Below are 24769 nucleotides of genomic sequence, written 5' to 3'. Positions count from 1 at the left end.
CTTGAAGCAGAGATAAATTACTTTGGAGAGAGGGCAGGGGCAAAGACCAGGAAGATTTATAGACAAAACCGTGCACAGAGAAGTGGCAGAGCCACAGTGGTGTGAGTAAACTCTGCGTCTGGAGGTCTAGGCCACTTTGGGATTCTCATCCCAATTCCTCAACTTAAGTTTCCTGAGGCAATCGCCATCATTGTGATTAACATATTTTGCTTAAACTCATTTAAGAGGAATAGCTATTACTTGCAGTAAAACGACTGAATAATCTAGCACTATCTCATTTTCAAAAATCAATAGAATAGTTAAGGTATGCTTGGTGACAATATCCAATATTTGATGTTTAACTAAAGTCTTGGGATTTTCTAAAGCTCTCACTAGATTGTTTCCATTATCTGCATAAAGTTTCGTAAAACAACCTTGACTCTGGGTATATCTACTAGAAGATTTGCTTCTACAGGAAGATCTGAGAGTTCTTTTTTATCCATTTGTCTTTGATATAGCTTTTTCCTCAGCCAGTTAATGTATATGTCATATTTTGCTGACTACAATTGAAAGAAATATATCCAGTCATAAAGAATATGTTCTAAGTATATTTGGAAACCAATATCTTTTGTAACACACTGCACTGTGTCTATTATAGTTATAAATCAAGAAGAATCTGGTCTTACAAGTTGTGACACAGCTATGAGGAATACGATTTTTTAAAAAAGCCCTGCTCTTTCTACAGCACAGAAAGTTCTCAGATCTCCCTATAGTATAAAACATTGCCTCAAGATTATCAGTAATAGAAAAATATTTTTGTGGCATCTGATAGAGATTAGAATTAACAATTATGTGAAGGATTGAATTTGTCAAACCAGCTTATTTTGCACTTAAATTCAATTATACGAAGTCATATTTTGAAGCCTACATACATTATGTGGAATTTACATAAATAAAGGTACTGGATTTTGTGCCATCCACTATCTCTCTTATAGTTGTACAGAAACAAGAAACAATCAGAACCATTACAATATAATAAAGTTATGTTACTAGTGTTTTATTGAGAACTAAGATTTATTTATTTTTTGAGAACTAAGATTTAGATAATAGTATTTCTGATTTTCACTATAACAAATGTTCACACTAGCAATTGGTTCTATCATTAGTTATGAACAGTTTATTTAAAATCAATCTGTTTTGATTTGATAGGGGAAACTAGCCATGTACTATAGTACTTTGGATTATTGCTGGCCATGACGTTTGATATGTATCGTCTCTCGATATATAAGTCAGTGCCTAAAGGTACAACGAGAAGTAAAAACTTTCCAAAGTCTCCTAAACTCCAAACTGGTATCCTTCAAATACACTGGCCTATGTATTTGCTGTCCAGTTCTTATACTTGTTTTTGAGCTCCTTAGTGAAGCCTGGAGATGTAAAAATTCTAAGTCTTTAAAAACATTCCATCTAAAGTAAGCTGATTCTTACTCTTTCATGACTATTCCTATTGAGCCTTACACTTAAAATTCAGAGTTTGTAAATTACACAGAGGCAGGCATGCCATGTATTTCCAATCCTTTTCACTCTTGTCTTCTCAGAATTCTTGTAGGTTTTTTTCCCCTTCCAATTCTACTCATGTTTTAGCACTTAGAGAGAAAATTTAAAAATTTCAAAGGTTTAATATTTTTCTACTGTTAGGTTATTTTAATGGTATGATTCTTTAAAATACTGTTATAGATCTCATGAAAAATCATAATTCTAAAATCTCTTTAAAATATTTACATGTAGCCAAACTGAATTAAACACAATTTCTTTTTAAGAAATGATCCTGACAGTTCTTCAAAGCTGACTTTGGGAATAAAACTCAAGGTTCAAATTGAATGGATTTTGGCATTTCTTAGGCGTTGCCTCTTGTGAAAAACTGCTGGCAGTTTTCTACACTAAACATTTGCCTCATCAAATCATGATAAATGATCAGTGTAAGAGCACTTTTTCTTTCAGTGTTGCTTCCTATACAGTAAATGTTTATGTCTTCCCTTTGCTAATAAGTGATATGCACTTATTCAGTGCATATCTATTAGTGTGCTTAATTTGTTGTTTTCAGCTACAAGTGAAAGCACAAAAGTTAAGAGTAGAATGCATGTAGAATTTAAAAATAGCTCCAGGGTAAATAGTGCTGTTTTGAGATGGTGTTTCATGTTTTCTGCCAAGTAGTTTTCCTAAAACACATGGATGGATAAACCTTTGAATTAAGCACTGCCATCTTGATTTTTAATTGATAGTGATAGCCATTGTTTATAGACCTTGAGAGATCCAGTGAATGACATAAAATGTAAGAAATGTAAGTCAGCAAGACTTAATATGACTTAATGTCCATAATATACTGCCATATAAAAGGGCAGATTGATAAAGTATTTATGAAGTTTTTATTATAGGAGTCCTGTGATACATTACTGTTTTCCTTTTGTGTATGGACATTTAGCCATTTAACAAATATGACTCCATTAAGCATCAGGGAAAATAATGATTCCAGTGATTAGAATATGGGACTTATAATAGTAAGTTTCTACTTATGTGACTGAGTATAAATAAATATTAAGCTAAATGGTGATATTTCCAAAACAAGACTGCTAAAATAAACCAAGCTATTCAAGGAACAAATTACTTTTGACTCTTTAGTTAATCAGAACAAATGTCAAATTGCAATGAACTCATTCAAAATATGCAATTAGTCCTCTTATGAACTTATAGCAAAGTAATCTTTTCTTATTCAGTGCATATCTATTTAAAATAATATCGTGTGATTAAATGTCACACTGTCAGAACTCAAATGTTAATATAACACTATGGAATTAGGCGTCGATCAGGTTTGGCAATTGTCATCAGTGTCAAAATTCAAAAACCAAGCACATGTCAATGTATCTAACACAATGAAACACAATATCCTTTTAAACTAGTGATCAATATATAATTAAATGTGTTGCTGCTTATGAGTATGCTATTATGATTTTTGGTTTGTACACCATTTCAAGGTGAAGAAACATCTATTATAAGTAAAAATCTTGGTAGATTTTTCTTATAATGATTACCATTCCCTGTCTCTCTCAATAACGTGTGAACTCTTTAAAGACAGATACTTTCCTTGGTCAAAGAAAAACCTACTCACCTAGAACAGTACCTGGCATGCAGATGCTCAGAGAAGATTAAATAAATGAAGCTCCATGTTATGGTTTGCGTCTGTTTATCCCCCTAAGCCTCATGCACTTTTAGATGGGGCTGAATCTAAAGAGGAATCTTTTTAGAGAAAACTGAATCTAAAGTTTGTGATTGATTCATGGTTCAATGCTGGGATTAAGGATGCTGGGATTAAGGGTGCATGATTGCTGGATCAGTCCACTGATTGGACTGGCATCGCCCGAATCCCAGCAGTCTGGGTAAGATAAGAGAGGCAGAAAGAAGCTTGTATCTCTCTGCTCTCTCTCGTTGCTTTTGTGGTTTTCCGTCACCATGAATAGTTGCCTCACTGTCATGTGCCACTCTGCTTTGGAGCCAGCCAATTATGGACTGAAACCTCCACAAACTGTGAGATAAATAAACTTTTCTCTCTTTAACTTTGTGTATCAGGTATTTTGTCCCTGCAATGAAAGATAACTAAGACAGTCCATTTAGAAAACTGATTAACATTCTCCATTTTCTGAAAGTATTAAAATAGTCTTTAGAATTCCTCAATACTTAAAACCACCATTATGATTTACATTCAAATGTATGTATTCTATATAAATAAGAACAAACTCTTCAATAGCTCAAAATTGATTAAAATATGAATTATGACTTTTCATTGTTGGTTTAAATCCAGAAATATATGTGTATCAGCTCCTCAGAAGAATGTAATCATTATTTACTACAAACATGTTTTAATAAAGATAAAAATTTGAAAAGACAATAAAAAATGTACATTTTTATAAACCCATTTCAAAAATTTTGTGAAATAATGATCTAAACATTCATTTTTATTTTTGAATCAGAAATAATATATCCAGGCTGGAGATATAGCTCAGCAGCACAGTGTCTGCCTGAAAGGTCCTGAGTTCAATTCCCAGTTCCAAAAAAAGGGAAAAGGAATATTTCCAAGGCAGTTTAATGGCCATCTTATGTCTAATATGAAGTAATCATCAGTAAATTGGCATCTTCTAAGTTTTTGGTTTCCAAATGGTAACATTTGCGCAGCTCAATCTTACTATTTCAATTAAATATTAATAATTCCAAAAGTTATTATTTTATCAAACATGTAGCTAAAATGTCAACAAGCTTTTTTGACATTTACTTTCAGTGGCTAGTAGCTAGTGAATGCACTTAGTTCTGATATTTATTCATTACTTCAACATTTTCTGAATTTTATTCCAGGTCACAAGAGTGAATGCATATAAATGTATGTCAAATAATGCCAGTCAATGAGATGGATGGTAGTGCTGGGTTTTGAAAAATTTGGATTGATTATAAACCTTAATTTGGCTTTCTTTGAATTCAAGATATGCTCGATATTGGGGGATAACTATGGGAAAAAACCTAGGGAAGCTGCCAGAATCTGTTCTCCAAGGACATAACCAGAGTTGTTACAATGGAGAGGACTGGCAAGGCATAGAGAATTTTGAGATAAATGGAAGAAACAACCCAGGAACTTGGGCTTTGCCTGATCAAGAAGCAATAAAAGGGGCTGGGGAGTTAGCTCAGTGGCACAGTGCCTGCCTGGCAAGCGCGAGGTCGTAAGTTCGATTCCCGGTACTGGAAAAACAAAACAAAACAAAAAGAGAAGCAATAAGAAATGACATGACCACTTCTCAGATTAAGGAGACGTCTGCTCACCATCATCCTTAGCATTCACTGTATGTGGACAGCAGTTTTCATTTCTCTATATTACTCAGTGTTCTGAAGGATCTTTGCAAAGCCAAAGCTCACAGTGTTCCTTGATGGGTCACTGGAGACATGAATATGCCCTGTGTTCATTAGTCCTCCCGCTCGGGACCAAAATCACCAAATTATTACTTGTGTGTAGAGAAGGGGGCCTATGTGTTAGAATAATGCACACAGATTCATGAGAGCATTTATTGCCAGATGGTGAAGTTGTGACAGAAGGGTTAGTGCTTCCATGCATCAAGAAAGGGCTGCAACGAAATCTCTTTAGAATTTCCTTCATGTTTAGAGGATTAACTAAGGCAACAGCAGACTCATATTCTGCTTTGTGGTGACTCTTTGAGGCCTGAGCAGATGCTTCCATTTGAAGCTCTCTGGCATAAGTTCTGTCTCGGGAGTGAGAATGGGCCAAGAAAGAAAAGGCGAGTGATGTGCAAGCCAGGGAGAACATTCTGCTTTTCATTCTAGTGTCCCCTGGAGGAATGCATATTATTCATACTTATATTTGTATATATTTAGAATCAGTTCCTTAGTTCTCATTTCTCCATTGGCAGAGACCTTCTGGCAATTAGAGTGGCAGTCCTGAGAAGTAGGAAGATTCTGTATTTCTTTGTAAGAGGATTTACGTGTATTGTTTCTTTCAGTTCTCAGAGCCATCTTTTAGAGATTTTTTTAAAATTTAAAAGATGAACTAGCTGAAGCTTAGAGAAACAGTACAGATTGCTGAAGTCAGAAGAGGGTAAAAGAGGCAGGAAATCAAAAGCAGCTAAGAGCATCACTGTGGAGTGGTTGCTTCCTCTCTTGTTGCTGGAATCTGAACCCTGGGCTGCTCCCCAAGGACACATCCTGCATGACCTGAAGACCTGCCACCCGGCCTCACTGCTTAGATTCCACAGCCTCCTTCTACTGACTGGGAACCAACCCTTTAGCACCCAGTACTGGAGGGGACAATTCAGATCCAAACTCTGGTAATACAGTCAGAGCAGAAAGGTTGTAATTAAAGCAGTGAAGTCAGGAATAAAAATTATGTGTACTTTTTAGAATACTACTCTGCTTCTCATCAAAATTTTAGGCTTTACATCAACTTTGACACAACTCCAAAAGCTTTTCCTAGTTGGTCAGAGGTATGCCATACTTTGAATGCATATAACAGAATTTAAATTTGTAATGAAAATAAAAATTTCACTACAGAACGACACAAGAGGATGTGTGGCAAAGAAGTCATTTCTTCTGTGCCATTTACCGAATGGTTCACTTCATAGTAAATCAAGTTTTATATTTTGAGAGCATGTCTGTCATCCTGTGAGACACTTCCTGCATGAGGCAGCCTACCTCAAAAATATTTACAAAAGCTTCCATATTTCTGATTTGATTTTTAGTTTTATAGAATGATGAGCATGTTGATTTTTAAGGTTAGTGCAGTGTGTATTTAAGCTTTTGCTTTTAGCTCTCAGGTCTTTGGTAAGTGACTTGTTTTCTCATCTGTAGAGTAATAATAATAACTCCTATCCCATAGTGTTGCGAGTATTAAATAAAAGTACATATTAAGTGTCTAGATACATATGGAATGAAGCTAGCTGGTAACTTCCTTAGAGATATCACCATAATGTATCAGAAATGTGGCATGTTCATTTAGGTGTTCATGTATTGTTTCACATTCACTTGTGATGGGTAAAAATCTATTATGAATGTAAACAGCATTGTAATTTGCAAAAAATTAATTGTGAGTTTCCACATCACAATTACCCAGCCTATCTTTGTTGAATATTTGTGTTTATGTGTATGTGTGGTCGGGGAGAGGCACCTTATGTCTCAGTAAACTGATACTGAGCAGTAAACCACATTTCTAAATCCAAATAAAACTTGAACTACTGGTAGAACAAATGCCACAAAACAATTGTCAACCATATTTAAGTTTAATAAACTCTATGTGCCAACTCTATTCCACATGTAATCCACAGGTTAACGTGTGATCTTTCATTTGTGCTTGCATTATCTGTGATTTAGCTACTACAGCTGTCATCATGTGTGATAGGAAAAGTGCTGATTAAAGAGATAAAATATCTGTCTAAAGTAGTACAGCTATAGAGCAGCAAAGACTGAATTTAAATGTAATTGTTTAAAGTCTCAGTGTTTTTAATCACTATGCTACGATGTGATGCTATTTACTATGCTCTACTTTATTGCATAACGTATAAGCTTCTGTGAAGAAATTATCTGGTTTAGATTATTGTAAACCCAACTAGACTACATAAATAACAAAAAAGTGAGAACCGTTTTGCAAACTATAGTGGATTTAATGGATTTTGGTTTAGTTCACACATTTCTGAATATGTTAAGTATTTATTATTTTATTTTTTGATGGCCTATTTATTCTGAAGTAGTTATAGATTCACTTGTTGTTTTAGGAATAATACAGAGAGATCTTTTCTACCCTTTACCCACCTTTCCCAATGGCTACATTTTTGTAGACTCTAAGTACAATGGCAAAACTGGGATGTCAAGATTCATCCGATCTATTTATCTTTTCTAATTTCTTTCCTTTTATTTGTGTTAATTTTTGTGTGTTTTCTGTGCAATTTTATCACTTGAAGGTTGGTGTATCCACCATTGCATTAAGGTACAGAGCAGTTCCAACAACACACTGTCCCTCGTATTCACCGCCTTTCTGTGTCCATTCCCTTCCCACTGCCCCTTTTTTCCTGCTGTCCTAACTCTTCCCAATCACCAGTCTGTTTTCCATGTCTGGCATGTTTTGAGATTGTTGCATAAATGGAATTCAGTAGTATCTAACCATTTAGATTTGACTTTTTAAAATTCAGAATACTTGAAATTCATGTCAGATTTTGTATGTGTCAACGTTTGTTCCTTTTATTTCCGACTACTATTTCATGACATAGGTGTACTACGGCTTGCTTAAATATTCATTCTCCGTTGAAGGACGTTTGGGTTGTCTCTTTGACTATTTTGACTAAAGCTGATATAAAAAACAGTGTGAGGTCTTTTGAGTGAATTTAAGATTTAGTATCTGGAATAAATACCAAAGAATGCAATTGCGGGGTTGCACCGTAGTTTCACATTTAGTTTCAGAAGAAATTGCAAAACTATTTTTCCATTATAGTTGTGCCATTTTACAATTGTACCAGCAATGTATGAGCATTTAGTTTTTCCTCATTCTCAGTGATATTTGGTGTTATTATTTTAATATTATCTCTTCTGATATGCATATAATGATCACTCATTGAGGTTGTAATTTTTATTTCTTTGATGCCTAAAGATATTGAGTATCTGTTCATGTTTTTATTATTTGTCTGTAAATCCTCTTGGCTAAGAGACTTGCTAGAATTTGTTGACTTTTTTTATTGGGTATTTTTCTACTACTGAGTTTTGAGAGTTTTTAATATATTATAGATCATAGTCCTTTGTTGGCTTACAAATATTTTTTTCCAGTCTGTGGCTTCTCTGTTCATTCTCTGCACAGGGTCTTCACACAGAAAAAGTTTTAAATTTTTATGAGGTAAAATTATCAAGTTTTCTTTTGTGGATCATGTTTTTGGGATCAAGTTGAATTCTTAGTCTAACACTAAGTCTCCAAGCTTTTCTCTACATTTTTTTTCTAAATGCTTTATAGTTTCGCATTTTACACTGAAGGTAATGACCCATTTTGAATTACCTTTTGTAGAAAGCAGTAGACTAGGGATGCAGTGTTCTCTTAGCAACAAGAAAAGTACCTAAGACAGGTACCAAGTTCCTGTCCATCGCTGATTGAAGTATTTCTGAATGGCAATCTCTCTATCTCTTTAAACTTGCCATATTAACTACCCAAGCCAAACCCTTAGCAAAAATTCATTGTATTGGAGTCTCAGATATTTGCTGAGACTAGAGATATGGACTGGACTTTGAAGGAACCTTGCCATATTTTCCATATCCTTTGTTCTGTAGATCAGATGATTCCAGGTTTTGTGCACTTTATCGTAGCTCTTCTGGGGCCCTGCTTCCTACAGCCTGCTGAATTCAAATCTTCTACCTGATGTAGGTCTGAAGCTTGGTCTCCTATTTTGTGGAGGTGATAAAACCTGCCTGTAGCCTTTGCAGTCTGAGTAACTCCCTAAAGCTGCCGCACCATCAACAAATATGACCACTGCTCAGTCTTCAACTTTCTCTTTTCTTCCTGCACCTTGATATTTCTTTATTTTTCTCTTTTTGGTGAACTAGATCATTATTTTGCTAAAATTGGAAGTTAACTAGTTCTTTTTCTGTAAATACATTGTGTGTTATGGAATGGACCCATATTTATTCAAACTATTCACTTGGTGACGGAAATTAAGTATTTTTATATCTAAATTTTTGTTTTTGCACCACAAACCTCCATTTCCCTGCATTGTACCTTATATTTCAGAGCTCTTTTGTATGGGATAATGCCCCAGAAATGATATAGCATCACAGAAGTTTTAATTGATTCATCCTTTACTGCCTTCCAGAAGGACTGTAACAATTTATATTTCTACCAGCAATGGATCCTGGTGAAAAGATTTATTGGTCTTGTAAATATCAGTTAGAAATTTAAGTATTTTTCCTCAGAGCATTACTTTAATTCCATAGCTCTTCAGGAAAGAAAATAAGTTTTTCTATTAATTTAAACTAAATAAATTATATAATAATAATAAAATCAGAACACAAGGATTGAACAATAAATCTGCAAACTTTGTGTCTGGCTAACCAGGAAAGTTGAGAATTGATGTGCTATCACTTATGCCTGAACTAAAGAAAAGGAAATAATAAATCCTAACTTCCAACTGAAACTAACTCTACCCATGAAGAGTTATTACTTCTAGGCTAATGAGAGGTTATTCAGGTGCGTGGTATGAATCCATAGGGAGCCATAGCCTGGGGTCACTGCCACCCGAAGACATCAGTATGATAATTAGGGCTTGCTCCTGAAAGCAGATGAAATAACAGTTTCCTTGGAGTTTGATAAATGCTGCCTCTTGAGACGTGTAATGTCAAAGGTATCTCAGGGATGCTTGAGTTCACAGTGTTCAGGCATTGTTGCCTGACTGGCAGCGTTTCTTTAAAACTCCCCTGGTTTATTCTGTTAAAATGAGCTTCTATTTCTGACAAATTCCAGCTGACAAAGACTTCTCAGGCTCTCTGTGGCCATAGCTATACATTTGCAAATTCTTTGTGAGCTGAGAAAGGTTTAGATGATGATATTTAGATCACTGCTGATGAAAGTTTGATTTTATTTCTTTAAAGTATCATTCTTATAATTTTTTAATATAAAAATAGTTGCATAAGGAAATTTAACAGTGGTATCACTGTTTAAGACAATGTCAAATTTATAGTTTTATAAGTAGTAGTTGCATTGAAATTTACTTTCATATCATCTATAGTAAGACTTGCTAAAATGTCAATAGTACAAAATACTAAAGAATACATTTAAAATCCCAAAGAGAAGTTTTCAAGTACCACCAGAGCAATATTCAACATAAGTTAAATTTTAAGCTTTGTAAATATTTCTCTAGATAATACTTGAGAAATCTTTTTCAAGTTTTAATAGTTGTATGAAAGTTTTGCAAAGTTTGAAAACATTTTCTTTTAAAAAGTATAAAGTCTTGTCAATTCTGCCACCCGTAGGCATTGTGCCACCTACATCACACGGGTAAAGTGAAAATGAGAAAATTACAACGAGCATACTCTGAAAATGCCAAAGCAGTTCAAGTTTTATTAGTTGAAAATGACTTTTCACTAATCACAATGAATCATGTACACAGTAGTTTTATTTACTTATTCTTTGAACCCAGGGCTTCCTCACTGAGCATCCTATCACTTAGTTTGACACAGGGACTCACTAAGTTGTTATGTTGCTCAGGATCTTGCCAAGTCACTACATTGCTTGTCATCCTCCTGCCTCAGCCTCCCAGAAAATGGAATTCTTTACTTCCCCTTTGTATGTTCAGAAATTTTTAGGAGTGAATTTTGCCTTCCAGAAGAATACTTCATGTATATCTAGATAAGACTTTTACTAATTTAGTCTTACTTTATTGGGCACGGAGGTGGGTGGGGAGAGAAAGAAAGGTTTGATCAGGAGATATTATAAAATCTCATCACCTAATTTCTCTTGAAAAGATTATGCATATATCTCTGATTTTTTTCTTAATGTAAGAGGAGGTAAATTCCAATGATTTTTAGTTTATAGAGATTTTTAGTTTATAGAGATAAAGATAACCCTATAAAATCTGTATGTCTTGCAGGAGCTGAATTCAGCCTGTATCAGGGTTATTTCTTGTTGGCCATATCAGCAAACAAGAGCTCTACCTACTACACTTCTACAGCAATTATTTTGTACATTTCTGAGCACGTATCACATGGTGAACTATACTATAACTTTTTACTCATACTTCTTGAGATACCGTATCTGCATTAAATATTTTTGTACTCATTCGCCCTTAAAACCAATATAATTAGCATGAAACCTTACACCTTGTGAGTGAAAGATAAATGCATGCTAATTGAAATGTTCCCGCTGGCATTTCTCATAGGATGGCACATGGGACTGTGCTAACAAGAAGAAATAACTCTGTCAGAAATCTTCATAATAAATAGATCCATGTCACCCGGATTATAAATTGTACATCTTGTAAATTGCATACATATGAAGGTGACATTTGGGCAATGTTACAGTGAAGTGAGGTCTGTAGATCTCTACTTTATCTACTGAGCTCTGTATTGTGCTAACTGCAACACTAAGCTTTGGGGACAAAATGATGGGCGTATCCTGTTCTGTTTTCTCCAAATTCGTGGCAGAAGAAAGATGAAACAAATAATCATACATGGGGGAGGGGATTCAAATTGGACCCAGAGCTTTGAAGGAGTCTGAGTGATACCTTAGGAGTCTATGAAAGACAGACTTCATCTAATTTCAAGGGCTAGGTCTAGAAATGTGTTTAGTGTTTAGGAATAGTATGCCAAAATGGGAAGGGTGAATGGAGATGAAAGGGGTGAAGTTGTGGGGTGGTGGTGGTGGTGGTGGTGTGTGTGTGTGCATGGACTACATGTGAAAATTGTTCCCTGTGTAAGAACATCATGAGCAAAGACCAGCAGCCTGGTAAGAGAGGACTCAGGAGAGAAACTGAACTAAGATGGTGGAACCTACAGACTGAGCAGGTTCCTATGGCTGGAACCTACAGACTGAGCAGCAATGTGGCGGGCGATGAGATTCTTGAGGGTAGGCAGGAGTCAGACCACACAGGCGCACATATCCATTTCTACTAATTGGCTGTTGCCAAATGCTTCGGCATTTTTGAAGTATGCTCATTTCAGTTTTCTCATTTTCACATGATGTACATGGCGGGATGCCTACAGCTGACAAAGTTAGAGAGAGATTCAAGCAATATTTAAGTTCCCATGAATGTTTAATGGAACAAATTGGAAACCAAGTAGTCTGAGTTTTGGTCCCAGAGATATTCTTCCAAGATATGGTAAATGCTGTTTGACTGACATATCTATTCCTTCTTTCTTGGAGGTTGGTCTGGTCTTGATAAATCAATTTTGTGTCTGAAACATTTAACAGTTATGTGAAGTTGCCTTAGGTTTGACTTGTCAGATTTAAAATCCTAGTTATTTTTTTTTTCTGGTACTTCTTGCTTAATTTTAAACCCATAGGGGTGGAAATCACACCACATGACACATTTATGTATTTAAATTGAAAAACCACAAATTGTATTTCTATAGTACTCCATTTCTTATTTATTCACTTACTCATTTATTTATTTGTCTTTTTGAGACAGGGTTTCCCTAGGCAGTTCAGGCTGGCCTTGAGCTCAGTTTGTAGCCCAGGCTGGTCTTGAACTTGCAAAGATCCTCCGGTCTACTTCATACTTTCCATTTTAAATATAATATCTAGTATTTTCTTCTAAACATATGATTCTTTTATATATCTTTTAATTCATAATTGTTCTTTTTATACTGATTTACATAAATGTAGCAATGATGTTACCTTCAAAGTATGCTACACATTTATAGAAACATAAAATGCCTTCCAGAAATGATAGACATATTGGGAGCTATGCCGTAAAAAGATTCAACAAAACCAATTAGCACTGCTTCAATATTCTCTTTTAGCAGATAAAGAATTTTTAAAAATCTACTTGGAAAAATTTCTTGTTATATCATCATTTCCAACTTTTTTGTATGGCTTGGAAGGTGTTTTCCACTCTTTTAATAGAAACTAAAAATTCTATATAAAAATTCGAAAGTCTTGCATATTCATATACCACAAATATAAATTTGCCTTATTCTCTTTTCAAAGTGAGTGTTAGAATGGAAGAAGCAATGATAGTACCAAAGGTGATTTTTATATATATATATATATATATATGTATACATGGGCCTACATATATACACCAATTGCTCACTGTGTTTGCTATGTATCATGTGTTAATAAAAATGGAGTTTTAGTCATATTCTCTGAAGTATATATCTAATAACTGATTGTAAATAGTTTTAGTATTCCATTTTATAAACATTACATGGAAAGTACTCTGACCTTTGCTTTTCTTCGTGACTTTTAATATACAAGTAATACTGATTTGTTATTAGAGAATGACTTGTAAATACCTGGTACTCATTTTACTTTTGAATTGTGCAGTCTCTCCTTCATTGTAGAGCCATTTTGTCTGATTCTTTAACTAACATGGAACTCTATCCCATGACCCAAAATTAGTCATGCAAATGTTCTATAAATATAGCTCTAGTGTTGTTGACTTCTTGGAATATCAGTTGTTATTTACACTTCAGTTGCAAAGAAGTCTGTAAGCTTCATCCAAAAGATGCAAATTGACTGCTTGTGAGAGAGACAGAGACAGAGAGAGAGAGAGAGAAAGAGAGAGAGAGAGAGACAGAGACAGAGAGAGAGAGAGAGACAGAGAGAGAGACAGAGAGAGAGGGCAGATGGTTATGACAAATCTTAAGCAGGAAGGAGACAAGAAGGCAGAGCAAGGTAAGCATGTTAAAATTCTTGTGAGCCTTAAGCAGACTGGCAAGGGTAGAGTATTTCAATCTTGTTTCAGTTTTATCAAACAAATTAAGTTGTATATAATAATTATTGCTTAAACCAGCTGAGAAATTAATAATGAAAAAGTGCTTTAATAAAGACAGGCTTTTATGGGAATAAGGAGAAGAAAGAGAAGGCCAATATGAAATGCTGATTACAGGACAGATGTGGAACTATAGTTAATAGATGGTCTTAAGTTTCTGTCAAGAATTTCTAGCATGCATTGCTCATAATCTGTAAAACTTCCATTCATATATTAGCCAATATATTTCCTTGTTTTCACTGTGTCCTTCTCAAAGAGATGGGAAGAGCTTTCATATGGAGGTTCGCGTGTGTCACCTGGTTATGAGTGATACTTAAACTACTTGACTGAGGTTGTCATGGGCCTCAGTGGAAATGAGACTGCATCTCTCTTTTTCCAAAATTGTAGAATGCTAATATCCACCTCGCACACCTGTCTGCCTACATATTTAATTCTAATGTAGACTACAGGTTGTAATACAAAATAAAAGAACTGATTCTTCTATAGGGCTCTCATCCAACATTCTTATCTTTTAATAAAAAATCTGCTGTGAAACCATAAAAACTCTAGGGAAGATGCAACTTTGTGTTTCTGTGATCTAAAAGTTTTGTTTACTGGAAGCACAAGAGATTCAGGGTATTTAAGGGTATACACTGTAACACTATAAATCAATTTAGAGGAAGATACTCATGTTCCCAAGATAAGAGATACTGAGAAAAACAAACAAACTCAATAGTCAGGGAGAACTACAAAGCAACAACCCTAGCCACCACTACTGCAAAATCAAGATTTAATCTTCAATGAAAAAAGCTGTTAAATTCACTATTGAGAACTCTGAGAGCCTCTTCTAAGGCACCCACTGTGCTGGGGTATACTAAATAAGCAATAAAGTGGGCTTAGGAAAAGTCTTGAAGGATGCATCTGAGGAAGGGTAGTCCCATAGATTGCCTTCTGAAAATAGTGCCTGAGATTTATGCACTATGATTTAAAGGAGTGCTTTTAAGAGAAGTCTCTAAAGGAGCGAGGGGAGTAGGAAAAAAACTAGCTAAAGGTAATGTTTTTTCTGTCAAAGATAGCCTTAGTCATCCTATGGGGAGCTCTCCACTAAAAGTGGTGCCATAAAGGAAGTTGGGTTGTGTATCCCTCACACCTGACAATCACTAACTAGTAGATGTCATGAAGGGAGATCAAAATCTCCCATGTTTTCCTAGGCAAGAGATTGTCCCTTGCCCAAGGGCAGGTCTGCAGAGATGGTAGGGGAAAACAGTTCAGGTGAACACCCACAATAACGGGTAAGAAGATTCTAAGGACCTGGTTATGACACCAACAGTGTGTGCTATATGTAGTTGACAAAAAAAAAAAAAAAATAGAAGAGAAGTTGTGGATAAATATAGGGCAAGTCCTTGTCTTAGATTTTCAGGTTAGTGGTGGTTGCAGCAAAAAGGGATGAGGAATCATTTTTAGTACCACATCTTCTGCAGTCCCCATACTAACACATGCCCAAGAATGGTCCCAGTGAACACCCTTCAGAGATGTTTATCTCTGAAGTGGGTGACTCAGCTGATCCCCAAAGTCATTTTCAACTCTTGGATTTTATGATGTGGTAGACACCTGTCCCCAGGCACTTCCAAACACTAGCTAGTAAAATTGTTACATTTCCTGAATTGTATTCTGGACTTAATATATAGTCTTAAAAATACAATGAAATGATATTTCTGTTTTAACCATCTAGAAATCTCCTGGAATCTTGGATCAAAAATTTTTCCAATAACTTCAATTCTAATGGAAAGTAAATACATTTAGAAACAAGCTAAGATCCATATTTAGAGTGGGGTTAGATATTGTTTAATATGGATATTGATTTGGTTTCTCAAGGTAAGGCAACTTCTTTTTGCTGTGACCAGGTGCCTCTGTGTAACCTCTCTATGTCAAGCAGACATTTTTGGTACAGTAGACATTATAGTTTCTGAGTCTTCCCATGATATGACTTTCTCACCTAACCAGTGGTTTCCCAAGCAGAGGTGATTGCTCTGAAGTCGACAGAAAGGCTTGTGACTCTTCAATTTGGTAGGAGCCATTTCAATACCATAGAAGAATTCTTTCAAGGGCCAAGCCCTGTGATGTGGCTTTGGGACTCATGCCGGGAGCTGAGCATGCCGGTCTGTGACTATAGTCACCTAGCTATTCTGTAGGTGGTTCAGTGCCCTTGCTCTTTAAATTATTTTGTCTTCCAGTCAGTGACTTGATAACATTAAATTCTGCATATATCCAAATGTTTAGTATTTCAGTTTCTTTATGGAAACTAGCTCTTCTGCTGATGTTTCTTTCCATATTGCAGTAAATCATCTCTCAGCCTTGACAGTCAAATTCAAAAAGGGACATTGGAGCTTGCTAGTGAATTATTTATTTCCACTGAGTCACCCAGAATGGTGCATTCTCAGTAATATGATGAAAATAATTTTCTAGAGAATACTTTTAAAATGCTATAAATTTCGATGTTATTTTGCAATGGTAATTGGATTTCCAAACAAAGAGAGGCTTTGAGTAAAGACTTTCTCTTATTAATGAAATGGGTCAGTGGGTTAGAGGAAGAGTTTTCTACTTTCTTGATGAAAGGTTAAGAAATTATTTATAAGTTTGAAATTGTGAGATACTGAGTTGTGACATATTGAATAGAGAATGCAACAAAAAATTACAGTAACATAAGTTTGTCATTGTACTTGGTGCAGTATTGTCAATGACTCGATTTCACTTATGGGGCAGGTTTCTTTCTCTGTGGGGTGGTGACTTGCACATATGTTTACAGCATATCTTTAAAAGTTGAAGTTCTTTCAGTTTCTGAAGGTTTTTAAGCAGTCAGTCGCCCTACTGGGAAACCACAGTATTGCTGCTATTCTCTGCTAAATAGAAACAACTTGCCTGAGGGCAAAAGTACTATTACACGATTAATATTATTGAGAAAATAAGCCTAGTCTTTAAAACACTGAGTTCTAAGATCGGAGGGCTGGCTTATGTAATGATTGATTTGGATCATACAACAGATTCATTTGCAGTGTCTGGGAATAGAGGATAAAATTAATGCATGGGAAGGATTTTTTTACGGTGAAAGTGAAAACAATTAGCAAAACAATTTTTATGAAATTATTTTGTACATAATTTGCATATCAATTAAATGCTCACAAGTAAAGGACTTGGAAATCAGGCTTCTCAAAATTCTTTCTGGCTCTTAATAAAATTGATTTGTGTCAACATTGATTTAGTGAAATAATGACCATGAATAATTAAATATTACTTTTTAAAATAAAAATGGTGACTATTTATACTAAAGGAAATCTCATTTTAACTAGGAGTATTTTGAACTTTGGAGAGTGTATGGTTTTCTTTCAATTTGCTCTGTTTTACTCTGTGAGATAGGGCAAAATAACTTCATTCCTATGATAGAGATAAAAAACTGAAATCTATTAAGACCTGGCATTGTAAAATCCTTTGACAGAAAAATGGGATGGTGAAATAACCTAAACATAGGAGTTTTCCAAGGTTAAATCTCTGATACTTAATGATGTTTACAGAGCAAGGAAATACTCTCATATAGAATTTTAAATTCACCAAGACAAAAAGGAAGTATATTTTAAATAAATTACAGCTTTATGCATACAGGCAACTTAATTAATAACTCATATTTAATAAGCACTAGAATAATTGCCCAGAGATATCACTGTGGGAAGTATCAGAAGTCTAAGGATATTTTTTCAGTGTACTCATGCTCTAAGATTATGCATCTTTGCGAGAAAGTATGTTTTACTTAAGGTGCCACTGGTGCTGATGGGAGAATGTCACTGGTACAAGGGACTGAGAATCAAATAAATTTGCTAACCAGGAACATGAATCAGCCAGTGAACCTCGTTGTGTAGTCCAGGTTAGCCCAGGCTAGCCTTGAACTCATGGCAATCTTTCTGCCTCAGCCTTCCAAGTGCTGAGATTATAGGTGAGCACCACCACACAGGGCCTCATGTGGCTTATTGTCCAAGTCAAGTTGGTATTATTATTACCGTATTGCAGTTACACTACAATATAAATAGGAAGATGCCTCAGATTTCTCAGAGAAGGACCAGCAGTTCAAAGGACCAAAAAGAGGGGCTCAGGAACACTTGAAACTCGATAATTGAACTCAGTATTCCAACAGTGAGCAGTGGTGCACTCTGAGAACTGTGGTTCTGATTTATCCTCTGGGTCTTGAGATTTATAGTCAACTTTGCTTGTACAGGTCATCACCTCAGAGCCAGATTTGAGGTCTATCTGACTTAGCAAGACAGTCTTCAGGTTCTCTAGAGATGGAGAGAATATTTTCAGTGGGGTCTTTACTCCTACATGCAGGATGGTGTAATAGACTCAGGTCTAGGTCCTGGGACTTTGATTTCCTGCTCTTGGGAATTGAGAACAGCCAGCTCTCTGGGGATGACAGGCATGTTGATGCCAAAGGGCAGCTTTGCAAGAGATCCATCAGCATTAAGGTTGACCTTCACAGTGGAGTGGGGTTGTATCCAAATATACAAAGGACATAAAAAGGGTAACCCATGTTGCTTTAGGGAAGTCCCTAGGCAGATGATTAAGCCTCAGTCTGTCCTTAGGAAGGGATTATGAAGAGGATGGAAGAGTGCAGTTTCTAAACACATTAATTCATTGAGCATGCCCAAGGGAGAGGAAATAGTGACAATTCACTGAATAGCCTGTTCTTAGCTACACTTTCAAAATCGACAGTCTGTTGTCTACTAGAGATAGTGATTCCTTGTACTACTAAACCTCTGAAGATTAATGTGCCACATAATTGAGCATGCTGTACTCCTTCCTGAGATCTTCTGCTGCAAGGAAAAGCTAAAGTTTCCTTCCAGTGCTAGACTTCTAGGTGAAACAGAATTACTGGATTTTTATGTTAGCAGTTATTTATCATTTTACTTTTGCTTGAATCTCAGGATATTCCTATTATGTACTCAGAGGCTCTTGGTACAATGATAACTTTTAATTAGTGCTAACCAAGAATCAGATATTTTTTGAATGAACTATATATAAGACCTCATTTAATTCTGTACAGCAGTTCTATGAGGTAGCTATTTTATTGTAAACAAGAAATATAGAGAGGTTAAGTAACCAGCTCAAGGTCACAAAGCTAATAGGTAGAAACTGGAATTTCAGCTAATGACTCTGTAAGATTCTGTGGAAACCAAGCCTAATATTGCATTCACTCAACAGGTATTTTCCTCATTCCCACATGATCTGAACATGTCACCACCTCTCAGGGGCCAGTTTGGAGGTGCTTCTGTGAAACTTCCTTCTTCTCTTTAGTCCACGGCCCTTGTCCATTTTGAAATACAGAACATTAGGTTCAGCAGCTTATCTTAAAACTTTTTCATGTGCTACCTACTAGAGTCGTAACTTTTGTATGTACTTTTAAAAATTGTCTGTTTTATTATAGGCTCCTGTGACATGGTTAGGCTTTAGAGCCTATTTATGGCTGTGAAGTTTTGCTTTTAGTTCAGTGAATGAAACAGGTTTTTCATGTTGATTTGAAAATCACACAGGTGGATACTTACCTGCAAATATAACTTTGCTTTGTTACTATTGTAACCTAAAAGGTTAAAAATAAAGGAAAATCTCTCTAAGTCCACAGATAAAATTCACCAAACTGTTTTCCATTTTATCTGATGGTACATATCATCCTTGTTCCTGTACATGCATTTTTATTATAATGCAGATCTGCATTTTTGTCTTAATTTGTAAATCTCTGCTATCTATGCATTGTTTTTCATAATAATGTTCTTCTGAGGATTACATTTATCAGCTACATGTGATTTTATTCAAGAATGGTCTTCTATTAGCATTAGATCCCAGGTTGTACCCTCCTTTTCCATTAAAGTTAACCTAAATAATTTGAACACTAAAAACCATCATGGCTGGGGCAGGGGCGATGTGATCAATGGTAGACTGAATTGTGGGAGTTCTTTTCTGAAAAAATTTCTTTTGCTTAATACGGTATAAACCTGGAAGATATTCCATGGTACCACAATGACATCATCCATTAGCCAAAATAGAAAAAAAGTCATTTAGAATATAGGTCTCTGGTTACTTAGGTAGAATTTTATTTTGTGTAGAAATAAACCGATGGATGAACGTCATGTGGTTTTAACAAGAGGAAGTAATAAGTAAGGCAGCGGACAAAACACTGAGCCCAACACACACACACACACACACACACACACACACACACACACACTGAACTCAGAAGCTGTTATAGTTTATATCTATGCTTACTGGCAGGGTTTGGAAAGGTGATTGGGTCATGAAAACATACAGCTGACTTGTGGTTCGGCACGGTTTGGTCAACAGAGACCGCCCCTGGGGGTGTGACCTGATAGGGTCTATCTCCTTCTCCTGCTCTTCTTCTCTCACTGCTTCTGGCTGCCAGAAGAGCAGCTTTTCCTCTGCTGTGCCCTTCTACCATGCAGTCCTCCTTTGGGGCCACATTTGAACTGAAAATGTGAGCTCAAATAAACACCTCTTCAAGTTCCAGTATTGTGCCCCAGTGACAAGAAAGTGACTGAGACAGAAGCAAAGAAAACTCTAGCCCTAAAATTTGGTGCTGCCTTCACATACTACAGAGCATTTCCCTAGGAAAAGCAATGCATCTAGACTCTAAAGTGATTTTTTACAGAGGTAGGCAAGGTCAGGAAGGCATTTTGGGAATTCATGTGGCCCTGGCAATTCCAGAAGGGGCTGGACTGGCCTTAGCTATTTGTTTTTCTTCCTCTTTTCCTTTACTTTTCTCCTCCCTTCCTTTTTTCCTTACTTCATGCTATTCAAGGCCTATAATATGCCAGACCCTGTTCTAAGAGCTGGTTGTGGAACAAAGAACAAGACAATATGTTCTTTCTCTCATGGATTCTCTGGTGAGGAGGTCATAAAATACACACACACATGCACACAAAGACACACTTTGAGTTTATACATGGATCATGAAAGTGACGTAGGGTTGATCCTATAGTGACTGGTGGGGGCTGTGCATATGCGTTTGTTATAACTTTTGGAAATCTGGGCAAGCTGCCTTGAGGAACTAAAGATGAGCTGAAGCCTAGAATGGCAGTAAGAAATTCATTAACCACATCACAGAGAGAAAATTTCTAAAGAGAGAAATAGCAAATGCAAAGACACAGGAATTAATTTCATGGTCTGAGAAGCCCGTGTGGCAGAATATACTGTATAGCTCTTGAAGAGAAGTCAGTAACCACCTGGCTTCTCTGATGGAAGAAAAGGCCTCTGTGGAAGCAGAGACTGTATCGAGGCACACTTTTATGGAAGGTCTGAATGGCATGGTTATAAAGACCCGGAGATGGCATCAAGCAGAGCTTAGCTGGTACTCCTCAGATGTGTGTCAGGAAGAATCCTTTCCATTGGACGAACTTACACTCGCAAGTTGAATTAGATGACAAGTTAATAGCTTATAAAAGCTCAACACCTAAAGTGTTCTATTTGTCATGCCAGAATGAACAGACCAAATAATGCTTGTAAAATTTAATTGTTCACTAGGAAAGAATTCCTTGATGGCACAGTTGATATTTAATTTAACAAGTTAATTGAGGATAACTCAGGCTTACATTTTAGAAAATCAATTTACCCCAAATTGTGAAAGCAAAAGGGATGAAAGAGTGTCTGATTATAAGTTGAAGAAACAGGACCAAATGGAGTTGAAAGGCTGTCTTTGAGGTATTTGGCAAAGAAAATTCAGAGAGAATATTTTCATGTTTGGAACTCTTAAAAATAAAATTCTCAAGAAGTATATGGATTAAAAATGTATTTTAAATTACATAACTGATTGATTTAATTTATGAAAGAGGATGAAATCTTAAAATTCCCTCCTGCTTTTGAAGAAAAACTAGCCGTGGTCTGTGGAAAATAAGTTACAGATAGAAGACTTACTATCTCATGAGAAAATCTTCCAGTCAGACTTCATATACTTTTCGTCATCATTACCAGCAGTAAACAAAAATGATACATAATTCAAAACACAAATCTGTTTATCTCTTTATAACTTTTCATATATCACTTTATTTGACCCCCTTGGCTAGATTACAAAATTCTTGAAGAGGGGCTGGGGATTTAGCTCAGCGGCAAAAGCACATGCCTGGCAAGCGCAAGGTCATGTGTTCGGTTCCCGGTACCGGAGAAAAACAAAAAAAAAAAACAACAAAATTCTTGAAGATAGAGAACATACCATCAATTTCTTTTTCATGGTGTTCTACAGAACCTAGACTCAGGATAAAGGACAGACTTGGTAAATCAACACTACTTGCACTGAGGTTTATGTAGATGTCATTATGCAGATGTATGTAGATGTCATTAAGTCATTATGATAAAATAGGGGATAAAAAGTATGTGCAATGAAAACTGACACCACACTTATTTATGTAATTAAAATTTCACTGGAATTCAGCTATTCCTGTTGTCATCCATAGTAGCTCTGCTGCCACAATAGTAAAACTGACTATATACAAACACTATTTTAGTCTCACCATCTAAAATACATGGTCTTTCACACAAAAGGTTTGCTGACTCCTGAAATTGTCTTTTTGATATTGAATAGCCATGTAATGGGCTGGGGATATAGCTCAGCGGCGAAAGCACTTGCCTGGCAAGCACAACATCATGAGTTCAATTGCCAGTACCAAACAAACAAACAAACAAACAAAAATCAATGTAACTTAACATGTGTTGAGCTTTTATTGTATGAAAACTACTTTATTAAGAATTTTAGTGGGATAATTTTATTTCCAGAATAGTTCTACAATGTGTACAGTTTTTCATCATGATCATTTTACAGATGAATAGACTAAGATATACAGATGGTATTTATTATATAACTCAAGATCAAACAATTAAAAAACCGAGAAGAAAAAAAATTCACAGATCTTAAGAGAAGTAAAAATAGAAATTATGAAATGCATTTTGATTCTTATATGTATATATTTCCTGCATTACTTGGAGTTGGAATCAGGGCCTTAGGCATGCTAGTCCCAAGTATTCATGCATATTTTGGTCATAACTTACTATTGTGCTTATTTTAGTATATAAAAAGCAATTATATGCCATCAATCTCTGCTCTAAGCATGTTATCAATACTAATCCATTTAAACCTCAATACAACATTACAAGGTGGATGTTGTCATAGTCAAATATTTTGACAATAAGATACAGAGGTACACTCAGAAAGAGCAAAGTGATTTTCCAATAGGTGCCAAACAAGGATATGTTAGGCCTGGGATTTAAATTCAGAAGACTTACCTGAGCAACCCTGATTTTCTATAGGCTTTCTGTTTCTGATGCTTCATTTCTACATAATTAAATATGAAAATATAGAAATACATGTAATTAAATATTTAAAAAAGAACAGCTGCTAACCTGAAGAGAGAACAGCAATTCAAGACTGAGAATTTTGCATGTAATTATATAAGTACAGAACCTGAGAAAATAACTGCCATCTAGAAGTATTAATCAGCAGCCTGGCATAGTGGTGGATGTCTGTCATCCCAGTGCTCTGGGAAGCTGAGGAGGGAGGACTGCACACTTGAGCCCAGGCCAGGCAAGTTAGAGGGTTAGAAGACTCTGTATCAAAAAATGAACAAACAAACAGACAGACACAAAGACAAAACGTGCTGAAGATGTAGCTCAGTGCAAAGGTCCTTGGTTTAATTCCCTTGCTCTGTACTTCTCAGCTCTACAGAGTACGAAATACAGTCTCGTTGGGTTAAAGAGGCATACTTACATACATACATACTTACATATAATCTTGGTTATGTAAACAGCCGGCCTGGAAAACAGTCTTAAAAATAAATTCACATGATGAAACACTTCATTACTTTTTAAAGTATTAAATATGGGATTTTTTGCACCAGTAAAATAATTTTTACTTTTTTCTCTACCTCCTTTTTTAAAAACTGATTTTGAAAAGGGCATTTCTGAGTCACCTACATTTTAAAAAGTGTCTGAAACTTTCCCTAACAGGTATAAATCTTCTCCTTGTCCTTTTTGTTTGAGCTTGGGTGTGCCAAATGCAGTGACATGGAATTTTAAAGTTTGCCAGAAGAAAATTACCTGTGGACTTGGCAGATGTATTTCAACCATATGCTAATTTTTTTTCAGACTGCTGTGTTGGAGCGCAGAGGCACTCTCCTGGCTCTCTACACCTCAGCAGTTATGCATTAGGACAAGCAGCACTCTGGGATTTAGACTGATTCCTGGGAACAAGCCAAGTGAAGCAGAATGGTACATATTTGTGTTTCCTAATTGGTTATACTTGTACAGTGGGATTTGAGTTTTTTCTAAGAAGGTGGTGGTATTGGCCACATTCAAATATGTCCAGAATCAGCTCAAAATTCACATCATTAGAAATGAACACAGGGAGTGTTATGGAAGGAAATATGGGCGTAGACAGTTTATTCTAGGCAGCCTATTCTGTTCTGTACCATTCATGACTTCTGAACTCTTGGGAGCCAAAACCTACACCAGTTTTAAATGGTTGGCCTCACTTAAAATCGGGTTTGAAGATGATTTACTGGGTCACTGGCTGAGGATCAGCTTGAAAAGAATTTCAATGGCTGACACTGTAGTGCTGGTTGTTGCTTTATTTCTGTATAATTACATTTAAAAATACATGTAACTAGATATTTAAAAAAAGAACAGGTGCTAACCTGAAGGGAGAACAGCAATTCAAGACTGAATCAGAATTTTGAATGTAATTATATAATGAGAGACCCCCC

Source organism: Chinchilla lanigera, unplaced genomic scaffold (assembly GCF_000276665.1).
Source record: "Chinchilla lanigera isolate Chin_1 unplaced genomic scaffold, ChiLan1.0 scaffold00024, whole genome shotgun sequence".
Taxonomy (NCBI): domain Eukaryota; kingdom Metazoa; phylum Chordata; class Mammalia; order Rodentia; family Chinchillidae; genus Chinchilla; species Chinchilla lanigera.
The sequence above is the reverse complement of the archived record's forward strand: the minus strand, read 5'-3'. Positions refer to the sequence as shown.